This window comes from Pseudophryne corroboree, chromosome 1 (assembly GCF_028390025.1).
Source record: "Pseudophryne corroboree isolate aPseCor3 chromosome 1, aPseCor3.hap2, whole genome shotgun sequence".
Taxonomy (NCBI): Eukaryota; Metazoa; Chordata; class Amphibia; order Anura; family Myobatrachidae; genus Pseudophryne; species Pseudophryne corroboree.
The window spans coordinates 413,456,817-413,470,350 of record NC_086444.1 but is presented as its reverse complement, the minus strand read 5'-3'; the positions used below and the strand labels follow the sequence as shown (position 1 = coordinate 413,470,350).

General features: G+C 43.3%; 1 long non-coding RNA gene across 1 annotated transcript in view; it reads left to right on the top strand.

The window, feature by feature from the left end:
• The first annotated feature begins 653 nt into the window (after nucleotides 1-653).
• Nucleotides 654-13,534, top strand: part of LOC134893398 (uncharacterized) — an 81,740-nt gene continuing 68,859 nt past the window's right edge. Inside the window, exon 1 of the long non-coding RNA XR_010171674.1 lies at nucleotides 654-806. This is a non-coding gene — a long non-coding RNA (uncharacterized LOC134893398). The remainder of the gene's footprint in view (nucleotides 807-13,534) is intronic.

Here is a 13,534-nt window from a genome sequence, read left to right as displayed (position 1 = left end):
ATGAAGATACTCAGTGTCAGTAAGGGTATTCTGCCAGAATTGTGTCTCCTTGTTAAGTGGGCAGATTGATTATTCAGCACCCACTGCTCTTTTTGGGAAAGGCGCCTTGGGATTCCCAAAGTCACAATGCATTAGAGGCGATTGCTGACCCTTTGGGGGTGCTATGTCTGCAAGCAGCCCAACTGCATCTTCTCTGCCTGCTGCCTTTATCTAGCGCAGTGCTGAGTCTCCTAATTAATGCCACGTGTGGCAGCGTGCTGTCAATCTACATCAATGTTTAGTAAAGCTATTAAATAGCTGGAATTGTAATGCTGCGAAGCTCCTCTAATTGAAGAAAAGTGCCGTGAACTCACCCCTAAGTTTTAGCAAAATACAAACAACACAGGTCACTGGGGGTTTTCTAGTGAGAGTTTATGGTGTAAATCTTGTTTGTCAGTGTGCAGGGCTTCCCTGCACCAAACAAGCTTGCCCATAAAGTCTTTATGCATTCTATAAATCTTTGGGGTATCATTATTAATTGCATTACCTGTCTTCGCAAATACATAAATGTAGTTTTTATCAATAATACTACTTACCGTGAGGGATGTATGCGTGCATAAAAAACAATGTTGTCGTATAATTTATGTACATTTGCTTTATAACAGTGCTGCATTCTGAGAAGCAATCGTTTGAGTGTGCAAGTGAGCTGAACAAAGCTATTAAATGGCCATAATACAGCCTGATTTGTCTACAGAGGCGAGCTTGGTGTGGCTTTCCAGCTGTTGTTGAATACAAACCCTGTCAACACTATAGGGCTGATGCAGAATGTAAGTCAATTTTGTGGACGTATCTTGTGTGTTTATAGCACTACGCATGCTCCGGAGTATAGTGTTCAGATCTACAGATGATGTTGAATCTCAGTTGCTTATACACTTGTAAAGAGAAGCTAGCATATAGGCTAAGATCAAGGAGGGTGAGTTGACTGAATTGCTAGCTATGCAGAGTTGTGCGTACGCATAAATACGCCTGATCTCAGATGGATCACTTGCACCAGGGACAGGGCTTGCACAAATGCCCACTAATAATGAAGATGGCTATAAAACCAGACATGCAGATAAGGGCTATCCAACTGCAGTGGTGCTTTCAACTCTAAATATATGGGGGAATATACGCATTTTAGGCCTGATTCAGTTGATGGTTAGTGTACAACTCCTATGCCGGGAGGATTGTGCATGCACAGAACCCATTCTGTGTAGGATGGGTTCTGCATCATTGCATTCAGTTCCCCTTAAGCCATACCCTGATTGAAAGGCTGTGGCCATTTTGGGGCGGGGGAGGAGCAGCATTCCTGAAAATGGGGATGTGCTGCCTCTATTTTTGGGGGATTTCAATGTATCTGTGATGGGTTACTCAAATGGGCAATGTTTTTGCAGATGATCCAATACTGCATCCACAGACGCAGCAGTGGACCACAGAAGTCTGCAGGAGGCATCTATTTACACGAGTATCCTCCTGCAACATTAGCATATTTACCCACAAAAGCTGCGTCCAAAGACGTAGCTGCTGTGTATATTGCGTCCACTTTAGAATTTTCTTACACTGCAATCAAACAACGCAAATTGTTGGAAACGTAAGGTGCCCATCCACTAGTGCGACATGGCCCTTTTCACACGATTACCACCCATCGGGCGGATAAATCATGTGAAAAGTGTCACATCGGGGTAAATTTACTAAGATTCGTAATTTCCGAAAAAAGGTCAAAGTTCAATCACGAATGACATCGACAGTGTAAAACTGCAACTTTTTGAATTGATTACGATGGATTTACTAAGCTGTCGTATTCGGGTTTTTCTTTTCTTCCGATGTCGATGTCATTCGTGTTTTTTTACCTAATTTTACGGCAGTGATTAGCAAAACACTGCCGTTTTTTTTTTACAATCAATCTCGGCCGGATCTGTGTGATCCGTGCTGGGGTTCTTATTTTTAAAGTGACGTCACCGCTGAGCTGAAAGTTCCCAGCATTGGTTACAATGTAGCGCATAGGCGCTACATTGTAACACTGCCGTGTGCTGCCTGTCAGTGAGGACTGGACCACACAGCTGATCAGGAGAGTGCTACAACGTGGCACTCCCTGATTGGCTGAAGAAACCCACTTAGACAGAAGTCAGAGTGGCTTTCTGGCATTCGTGGAAAGGTGACCCATGTGCAAACATGGGTCCCCTTTCAGTTCGTGGTCGGGACACCGTTTTGTTTTTTTTGTCAAGTACGTGGATTACCCCTGGATTTGCAGAGGAGCCTGGACCCCTGGATCTCGTGAGTATAATTTATTCAACAGGTACCCTTGGATTCTACTGGACAAGAGGACCGACCTGCGTGGGGCCATAGGTAAGTATGTATGTATGTGTGTATGTATGTAATAAAATTATACTTTCACGGTGTGTGTGTCTTGTCTTTTTTTGGGTATTTTTTTAGTAGTAGTACTACAGGTACCAGCGGGCCCGTTTTTCCGCCGCATGCTGGTACTTGTGGTTCTCCAAGTACCAGCATGCGGGGGAGGCTTGCTGGGACTTGTAGTACTGCTACTAAAAACAATATCTTTTATTTTACAACAAAGGCTATCAGCCCTCCCATCCGCAGCCCATTGGATGGGGGGGGACAGCCTCGGGCTTCACCCCTGGCCCTTGGGTGGCTGGGGGGGGGGGACCCCTTGATTGAAGGGGTCCCCACTCCCCCAGGGTACCCCGGCCAGGGGTGACTAGTTGGATTTTTGATGCCACGGCCGCAGGGCGCTGTATAAAAGTGACCCCCGGCTGTGGCATTATCTGTCCAGCTAGTGGAGCCCGGTGCTGGTTTTAAAAATACGGGGGACCCCTACTCTTTTTGTCCCCCGTATTTTTGGGACCAGGACCAGGCGCAGAGCCCGATGCTGGTTGCTTAAATATGGGGGAACCCCTGTCATTTTTATTCCCATATTTCTGCAACCAGGATCGGCTCAAAGAGCCCGAGGCTGGTTATGCTTAGGAGGGGGGACCCCACGCAATTTTTTTAGCAAAAATAAGCACTTTCACACCCCTTCCCACTGATATACATGCACGGATCTCATGGATCCCTGCATGCATCTCAAATCACGGATAAAAAAAGCAGGTCTGTTTTTTTTAGGACTTTTTTACGAGTTGTAATTTTTCACGGCAGTGTTTTGTGTTTTTTTGCTTTGCACTTCTTAGTAAATGACCGAGATTCATACTTAAACAGCCGCGTTTTGACCGATGGTGTATTCATTCGTAATTTTTTACCTAAACTAGCAAAAAATTACGAATGCCCTCATCACTGCCGTGATTAGTGTTTAGTAAATGACCGAGATTTACCGAGATGACACTTTGATGAAAAAACGGCATCTCGGTCAAAATCGGGAGCTTAGTAAATATACCCCATCGTATGTGTTTTACCTCCGATTCCGATCTGATGCGCGGTATCGTATGCGAGGTTCACATGCAATACTTTGCACTAGTGGAAGGGAACCTTTAAGGTCAACAGCGAATGCAGAACTGAAGGGAGCATTTCTTTGTATTTTTATTATTGCTGCAAGATGACTAAACTGAACTTCTCCCTAAGTTACAGCATGTTCCTCTTTTACTTTAATGGCACGTACTTTTGGGGGTAAAAGTCAGCTCGTTTGATCCTTCAACATCATTCAACTGATTTCAGAATCTCACCATGCTTTGTTTCCTTACTGACAGTTTCACATGACTTACAGTAGAAGTAGTCATGGTCAGCAAGACAATCATTACCGCTCCCTAGAGATAGTTTTACATTTGCAAAGGATGCTGATGAACCTGCAGTCTACAGGCGTTATTAAGATATAAGAAGAATGTTTCAGATTACTTTTATGAGCTTGGACATCCTGTTTAAGATCACCCTGTGTAAAATATATTAAGAGTGACCTGATTTTTACATTGTGTAAAATATGTATAGAATGGTTGAAAGTACCAACTGCTCTTATTATATAGGACCTTATAATGGGTTAATACATAGCACTTCAACAATGCATGTGCATTCTCCCTTACTTTTTATTCCTGAAGAGCTGCACACTGAATGCAAGGCAGGAGTGGGGCTGTTCTGAGGCTGTAAGTGACTGTAGACTGTGGGCAATTGAATTATTATTGACATCCTTGTCTGAGTGTTCACCTAAAGGACTTGACTCGTAGGCCAGATCATTCTATTATGGGCTCTTGCCGACATAGCCAGTAACTTAGAGATCGATCGTAATATCTTTTCAGATTGTTTGTTTGTGAGTTCTAGAGGGAAGCTTTAAAAGATGCTTTAGAGCTGGGTGGGGAATACAAACAGGGACTCCATGATGTCTGGAGATAAGAACAGCTCATCCATTAAAGGGACATTTACACTAAAATGTAAAAGAAGGTCCCTCTATTTAACTTACAGTATCTTTCTGCCACACATTTGCAAAACTGACAATTTTAGCTTACATTAACTTTTAAGCCACTAAGCAGGACCATGAACCCTATGTCTTACTTACTAAAACAGGTCATTTAAGCAGATTTCAACATTAAAATATTGATGGTTTCAGCAGTTATGTTGTCTGCCATCTCATCTCATGGATAATGAATGAAATGGAAAATATAAGGTCAATTGTAAATCATTTGGTATAGGCAGGGATGATCAAATCATTATGCTCAGATAAAATACTCAAAGTGGTTAATTTGTTCTGAAAAATGTATCTAGAACTATTTAGCCAGCCTTTAGAATTTCCCAAATTAGCAGAAATAAAATTGAATCTAGACGTGGGTATTTTTAAGTTAGTTTTGGCTGACTCTGTGTGTTAGGCACTTTTCTTGATGGCCACCTCCACATTTTCAATACTTAGGGGTCTATTCAAGTACAAAACAAAAAATTAATTGTTACTTATCACTATAGATTGTATCAGTTTGATGCAATATATAGCTTTGATAAGTAGAAATTTATGTACAGTATACTCACCTTTCCAGCAATGCGATCCGGTATCCTGGGCTCCGGCGGTGCTGTCTTCTCCTGCTGTCCCCTCTGTAGTTGCTGGAGACAGCTGGCAGGTCCCTTCCGTGCATGCGCTGTCGGCTGAGCTCCCAGGAGGCTGCAGGGGCTGCTAGGAGGTCAGGGGGCAGAGCTAGCGCTGAGGGATAGCCAGAGAGCAGGGATGCATTGCGCATCCCTGTCCATTTGCACTGCAGTTCAGCATCCCTCCCAACTGTCCCGAATACAGTGGAACAGTCCTGCTAATTGTAAACTTTCCCGCTGTTCCACCAGTGGGGCGGGGGGGGGGGGGAGATTGGGAGAGAGAGCGATCACCCCTGCTCTGCTCTGCAAAGCAGCCAGTGAACACTCTTGCAGCCTTCTGCTCTGGAGTCAGATGCGCTACCGTTGGGCCACAAGACCCATAATTTGACCGCCCTAATCAACGCAGCCACATGCAATTTAGGTTTGGCCTCCTCATCCCCGGAGGGAGGGTGCAGAGAGGGATAGCCAGGGGCTGCCCAGCTGGGCAAGCCCCCAAAATGATGAAAATGGGGAATGGGCCCTATCCTCCACTCAAGGCCCCTCCCCCTTTTTGGTCATGGCCACGCCTCTGAGTCGCAAGTTGGGAGGTATGGTTAAGAATGTGCCATCCTACGATGGCAAATCTGAACTCTATGGAGAAGCAGAAAGCAGAGTTTTATGTTCCTTAATGAATCTCACTCACCATACTAAAGTACAATATTGTGATGCGATTCAGGCACAGAGCAGGGATACCGCTGGAAAAGTCAGGAATTTCTCCACGGTGACCCGCTCTGTGAATAGCCCAAAGCAGAGAAAAGCGCCTTTCTCTGCTTTATGAATAAACACCTTAGCTATTTATCTTAAAATATAATATGGCAAACTTTGAGAACATAATAAGCACATAATATGGTGATACCAAAGTATTAAGTAATTGTAGTAAAAGTGTAAAGACAATGTTAAAACTATCAGAATATTTAAAAGCAATTACACATTTAGGTTTGAATGTATTCAACCTTTGAATGATTCAAGCTTTATTTAAACATCCATACAGTTGTTTTTTTCAGTAGTTGCTTATACAGTCAGAGTATTGTGATTTTGATGGGGGGGGGGGGGGGGGGGGGTAGAAATTTATTGGTAGTTAATTATACATTGTTTTTATTTATCTGTAAGAGCATTGTCTAAAGATAGTGATTATATTAGGCCTACGTACATGTTCATCTAATCAAGCTGAATGGATCATTTTGTGAAACATTTTACTGTAACATGTAATGCTAATGTGTGAGAAAATATTGCATTATTTGCCTTTGGTGAGTTCTTAGCAGCTGCTGCAGCAACTAAGGATGTAATATTTTCCTAGTGCATTGACAGAGTGTGCCCCCATGCGATTCTCAACAGGAGCACTCTCAAATGCAGTTACTGATATAGAGCCCAGAGCTGTGTGAAATCCTCTATTGAAACACAGCACTCAAAGACAGACTGCTCTAGCTTAGGGACACATAGTTCTTCTATAGTTAAGCTGATACAGCTAAATATTTGGTAAATAGATAGTCTGGATTGTTTATTTTTAAGAAGAGCTTCAGTGCAAGGAATATCAATAATCTTATTTTTCCTCTACCTCCCATAGTGGCATCATATATTGTGCCATGTCCCAACCCTATTTAGGCCGTGAAGGCAAAGTTAGCATCGCAAGCAGGAGAGTGGCATTGTGTTTAACTCCTACCTCGCAGACAAAAAGTACTACAGGCTAGGAATATTATACAGTACATTATTATGTATTGTATGATGTTTAATACAAAATGGGTAGAAGGGAAGTGCTAAATATAATGTTACAAGTTACAACCAAGTGGTCTTCCTAGATCGGTATTCCATGTCTGTGATAGCTGCTTCAATGTAACAGAAGCATTTTGCAGACACAGGAATATATCCTTGCTATAGTGCAGGCCCGGCGACAGGAGGGGTCAAAGGGGTCAACTGTACCGGGGTCCGTGAGCCAGATGGGCCCCAAGGATCAGGGACTTCAGAGCTGACCATAGGCATAGGTAAACTAGGCAAATATCGAGGTCATTGTGAAAGCCCAGGGGCATGCCTTCCAAGTCTAGGGCTGGCTCACCAACAGCAGCGGATTGTGGTGCAGCAGACAGGCAGGCGGCGACTCTGTTCTGGCTGCTTGCTGTGATCGGAGCTCTCAACTCCTAACCAGCAGCAGCAGAGACAGTGGGGGCATGGGCAGAACTAGCCGCGATGAAGTGCCAGCGGCTGGCTGCATTATGCAAAACAGCCAAGTACTATAATGAGTAAGCCTCACTCATTATAGTACGCTGGCAGGCGGCCGGTGCTGGCCAGCACACAGAGGGATGAGGTGAGGCGGCTGTCCGGCCGGAGAAGTGGACCCTGCCTTCCCTGTCCCCTTCCCCCATCATGATTTGATGGCATTGTGCTTCCTGGAAGGCTAGATCCTCCCCTGGGACCAGACCCTTTTAAATGTGCGACGTGGTTCAGCTGTGAGTTGACCCATCCCTCCCCTCTCCATGCGCGCAAGTGAGTAGTGTCCTGGAAACCCCTGCGGCTGCAGACTGTGTATGTTGCAGATAAGGGTTGAGGGAATTCCATTCCACTAATATAAATAGAGCAAGAGTGGATAGATCACCTATCGCATCACATACACATGCAGTACTAATAAATAATAAATTGCGTTCAAAGATAGAAATAATGTATCAGTAACAGGATAACATAAAATAATCTGTGACACACTATGGCTAGTATGTAATGAAGTCCGAGTTCAGCGACCGTGCAGGATGTCGGACGAACTCGGAAGTTTTCTTAAAGAGGCAATCATTTACAAGGTATGGTTATTTTATTAGCCACCTAGATTGTAAGCTCCTTGGAGAAGGGCCCTCTTCCCTCTCGTAATTCAATTACAGCTCTCTTCTACGTAGTGAATGTCTATACCTGCATCTCCTCTCCTGTGCTCTGTTTTAGTTTTTCAGTTACTGTAATGTTAAGTTCCGTTTACCCTGTATTGTTCTAATGTCTGCCATATGTACGGTGCTGCGAACCACTTATGGCGCCTTATAAATAAAATGTAATAATAATAGTGGTTTAGTCACATGAGACATTAGAGAGTGCTACTAGACATACTCACAAGGCGGTGCTAGACATATTCTAGTCATATATTATTTTGTACTCAATTAGTATTATGTAAGTTTTCAAATATATATTCTTTGCCTAATTAATTCATTAGAAAAATTATATATAATAAAGGGGGTAATTCAGATCTGATCGCTGCTGTGTGTTGTTCACACAGCAGGCGATCAGATCCAAACTGCGCATGCATATGCACCGCAATGCGCAGGCGCGATGGACAGCTGCAAAAGGGATCGGCTGTCAGCGACGGGTTTGTGCAAAGGATCCATTCGCACGGGCGTTCGCAAGGACATTGACAAGAAGAGGGTGTTTGTGGGTGTCTACTGACCGTTTTCTGGGAGTGTTTTAAAAAACGCAGGCGTGTCCAAGCATTTGCAGGGAGGGTGTCTGACATCAAATCTGGTCCTGGACAGGCTGATGTGATCGCAGCGACTGAGTAAGTCCTGAGCTGCGCAGAAACTGTACAAAATCAGTTTGTGCAGCTCTGCTACACATGTGTTCGCACACTTGCACAGCGATTTAATCCTCCCCCTATAGGCGGCGACTATATGATCGCAGGGCTGCAAAAAACGCACCCTAGCGATCAGATCTGAATTACCACCAAAATATTTTTTGGTAAAAAATATTCACCAGTTACATGGCTAGATGGTGCTGTCCAGCTTCAGCAGCTGGACAGCGCCCACACTGCAGACTAGTATGAGGCTTTCAACAACAGAGTTTCCATAGCAACCGCTGTTTGTCAAAGTTACTCCCTGCTCACCTCTGACCATTGTCAGGATTATACTCACTGATTATATCACTCCTCTTTGCTACCTGTTGCAGGGATGTCACTTGATCATTAAAACTTACTCTGAGTCTGCAGTGAGTGCAGTGATGAGCACTGAAATGTGATAGCGAGTCAAAACCACAATTTAGTAAACGGATATCACAGGCTTTACTTGTTTTCTGACAACATCATTCTTGTTTTGTTGCTATTGATGCTATTATTCATTGTAAGAGATGAAGCCACAGCTTAATTTAGACATGATATTGGTATAAATCCTAAACCAATTTTGTTTTTTTATCGTTTCTTTTGAACTTTTATAGCGCATGGTAACACAAGTTTTACATTTCCATGTTAGACAAAAGATGACAAATACAAATTAAATAAAAATAAATTAATAATTGCATAAATGACTTGAGTAGCCCTTAGCAATTGCAAGGTTGAATTTGCAGTATTTGTAATGCCAGTGCATCAATGCTTGGAGAGTCATAAATCGGTGAGAGATGAAGGGGTAAATGTATTATAGCGGCACGCATCGTGCCGCTATAACACTTCCTGGTTTGCCACATTACCGAGGCGAAGCAGGAAGGGACATCGACAAGATATATTAACATCTTGTCTGCCAAAGCTTCCCCCTCTGGCGATGTCCCTCTGAGCACAGCGCGTCAGCTCAGAGCTGAAGCACTGTGTCTCCTTCCCGGCTGACTCCTCTGCGCATGCGCGAGATCTCGCTACTCACGCGAGATCCTCAGCTCAGTCCGGAGCCGGCACCTGCCACAGGCAGGGACAACTCTGTCCCCGCTGTGGTCTATGGGCTTCACCACTTGCAGCTGTCGAAATTGATATTCATATATTGCCCGCGCATATTAGCCTCCTACGCAGCCATCATACATTGGGCAAGAAGCAGTATAGCGCACATAGCTTCTCGCCCATATCGCAGGTAATACATTTACCCCAAAGTATCAACCAATCAGTTGCTAAATGTCATTTTTCAAACACAACCCGTAAAGGGACAGTTAGGAGCTGACTGGTTGGTACTCTGAGGCAGATGTGTTCCCTAACATTCCTTATGTGCACTTGGCACTTCACCGCATTATCGCGGTGATATGCTGTCACTGATAACCAGAATGTACTAACCCCCCTCCTGCCGTTATAGCGATGCGCTAAAACACACCTCAATGATGCAGTCTTCCTATCTTCGACGTTCGTTGCAGCACTGCGCCTGCGCTGTTATCTTCCCACCCAGCAGCCCCCACGCATGTGTGCCTGCACATGTGCACTTGACGTGGAAGGACGCTGTGTGATGCCGGGCAGGGTGGAGGCGCGGGCGTAAGAGGCTGCAGGGGACACTGTTATAGCTCAATAAAGCTTCATTATTGTAAAAAAAAAATTACAAAAAATTGCAGGACAGGAGGATTACGATTCGAAATCCACAGACGGCCCCTTCATACATCAGAAACTCCTATCTTCAGAATGGGAAGCTGGTAATTGACGGGGGCGCACACAGACCAGCACACCAAATGGTAACCCGGTATTAATACATTTGGGGGGTGCAGAAAGTGTAGCCCATAGTATGCGCTATGGGTTACAAAGCCCATAGCGCACGGTCATACATCTGTCCCTCTATCTCTATCGATGTTATCTCTCTCTCTATGCTTTGATACACATGCCCCTATCATTTAAGAATATACAGCCTCTCCACTGAAGTTCAACAAATGTATTTGAATATTGTTCACCAGCACATGCAAATAACTATTAATTCTTCACTTCAGCAGTGACTTGTCCAGTGTGTCCCTCCTGGAGGACTCCTAAATAATAAGGAAGGAGATACATCCTAGCTTGACAGCCTTTTAGCATTACTTTTCAGCTTTCTGTTAGTCCATATTGTGTTCTGTTAAAGTAATAATGCAAAACCCACTCAAGCAGAACGTTAAGTAAAAGGTAATTTTGTATTATAGATAGTGCAACACTAATAAGCAATTGGCACACAACACACATCATTTAAACATAGCTGAACTATTTATCTGATTTACATTACTCTATACTGTTGCAAAATGAATCTTGGCTTCACAAATAAGTCAAATTGTGAAGAAATGCTGAAGGTATGATGTAATTAATTAGTATTTGCTGCTAACCCCTTAGGCAATTTCAGCTTTCCTCTGACAGGGGAAGCGGCTGCTGCTTTGTGTTTCAACAGAACCTTTGTGGTCTGCCACTGGTCATTACATCCGCAATGACTCTCCCCGGACACAGGCCATGACCCCTAACCAGCATCCCTGGGGACAGGCGTAAGGTCAAAGAGCAAACCCAACTAGTGATAGGATTATATTGAACACATAGACATGTCTCCTGGAAGCATAGATCCAGTGTGTCTGTTTCAGTCAAATTAACATTTTGGTACTGAGAAGGCACTAAAGAGATTGTCATACAGTATGAAAACAAAAAGCAAGCAAGCAAGCATATTCACCTGATAGATAGCAGATTGTAAGCTACAACTATATAAACTTTTACATTTACTTAATAAAATGGGACTAGATCAACCGTCATCTCAGATAATATAACTAACTATCATCATATATAATTGGCTTTTGTGGAAGCTAATTATGCACTGATCACAAAATACAATTCATCACTTACTTGCTGGAGATACATTGATTGTTTCTCATCACAGAATAAACTCACTTAGTGAAATGAATTGGAGAATCTATATCAGTTGACAAAGATCTACCTTTTGCTGTCTGTTTTCAGCAATGCCACCCACTGAGAATGCAAAGTTTCCTAAGAACTTATCAAAATTGCTGTTGTGGCAAATGATAAAAATATATATATATATATATATATATATATATTGTATATTGGCCCTCATTCCGAGTTGTTTGCTCGTTATTTTTCTTCGAATCGGTGCGATTTTCCGCTAACTGCGCATGCGCAATGTTCGCACTGCGGCTGCATCAAGGAAATTTGCTAAGAAGTTTGGTATTTTACTCACGGCATTACGAGGTTTTTTCTTCGTTCTGGCGATCGGAGTGTGATTGACAGGAAGTGGGTGTTTCTGGGCGGAAACTGACCGTTTTATGGGAGTGTGTGAAAAAACGCTGCCGTTTCTGGGGAAAAAGCGGGAGTGGCTGTAGAAACGGGGGAGTGTCTGGGGGAACGCTGGGTGTGTTTGTGACGTCAAACCAGGAACGAAACTGACTGAACTGATCGCAGTGGCAGAGTAAGTGTCGAGCTACTCAGAAACTGCTAAGAAATTTCTATTCGCAATTTTGAGAATCTTTCGTTCGCAATTCTGCTAAGCTAAGATTCACTCCCAGTAGGCGGCGGCTTAGCGTGTGCAATGCTGCTAAAAGCAGCTTGCGAGCGAACAACTCGGAATGAGGGCCATTGTGATTGTTTTTGGGACAGTTACCTTACGTATTGTCTGAGAAAACACTCGGAGTTTACAGTATTGTGTTTGTGAGCGTGATTTTGACTAAAAGGCACTATGGATCTGGTGCGCTTACAGTATGCATGTAGCTATGGTGGACTTTTAAAGGAATAGTCCCTGTGTGTCGGCATGCTGACAGCCGCCATTGCCAGCTAACGGGATCCTAGCGTCGGCATCCTGGTGGCCAGGATCCCGACCGGCAGTCATGTGACCACATCCCCTTTTAAAGTGTGTGGTTCTAGTTTGTTAACCCTTTGCGAACTTAAGATACTTGACAAACTTTTACCTTTGTTACCATCTTCTTTTCTCTTACGTCCTAGAGTATGCTGGGGTCCATTTTAGTACCATGGGGTATAGACGGTTCCGCAGGAACCTCTGGCACTTTAAGACTTTTCAACAGTGTGAAATGGCTCCTCCCTCTATGCCCCTCCTCCAGACCTCAGTTTAGAAAATGTGCCCAGTGGATGCACACTAGTGGAGCTCTATAGAGCTTTGCTGGAAAAATACTTTCTTAGGTTTTTTATTTTACAGGGAAGCTGCTGGCAATAGCTTCCCTGCTTCATGGGACTTAGGGGGGAAGTAGGAACCAACTGCTCTCAATATTACACACTTGAGGATAAGATACTTATTATCAGAGTCTATAAATAAAGACTCTAAGCATTATAGATTGACATCAGCTGCTGATCTGAACACCATATGCTGACAATGCCAGAGTTTGCAATAAATACTTTAAGTATTATACACTGATAGCAACTGATGTGTTAGATACTATACGCTGATATTGGCTGACTCCTATTGAAAGGAACAAAATGTATTGAATAGGAGAAAAGTGACTTTGTATGCAGGATAATACGCTAACTACTGCATACATCAGCTGCACCATATGTGTTATCAATTCTGTAGTAATACTGCCACAGTGTACTATAGAGAACACTAAGAACCAGATGGCGGCTGTCTGATTAGATATAACACTGAATCAGTATGAGTGTAATCTATTACATTGTAGCTAATAACTTGGTAAATATTCAGAATTGAAAAGTAGCCATTTGCTTCAATTGAACAACATAATGATTATCACTGGGAGAGTGTAGAAACTGTGGAGGCTGCAAATTTTATTAGCACCACTATGTTTAAATATCAGATACCATATGCTCAATCACATTATGAAATATTATAAGGGTCATGATATATGG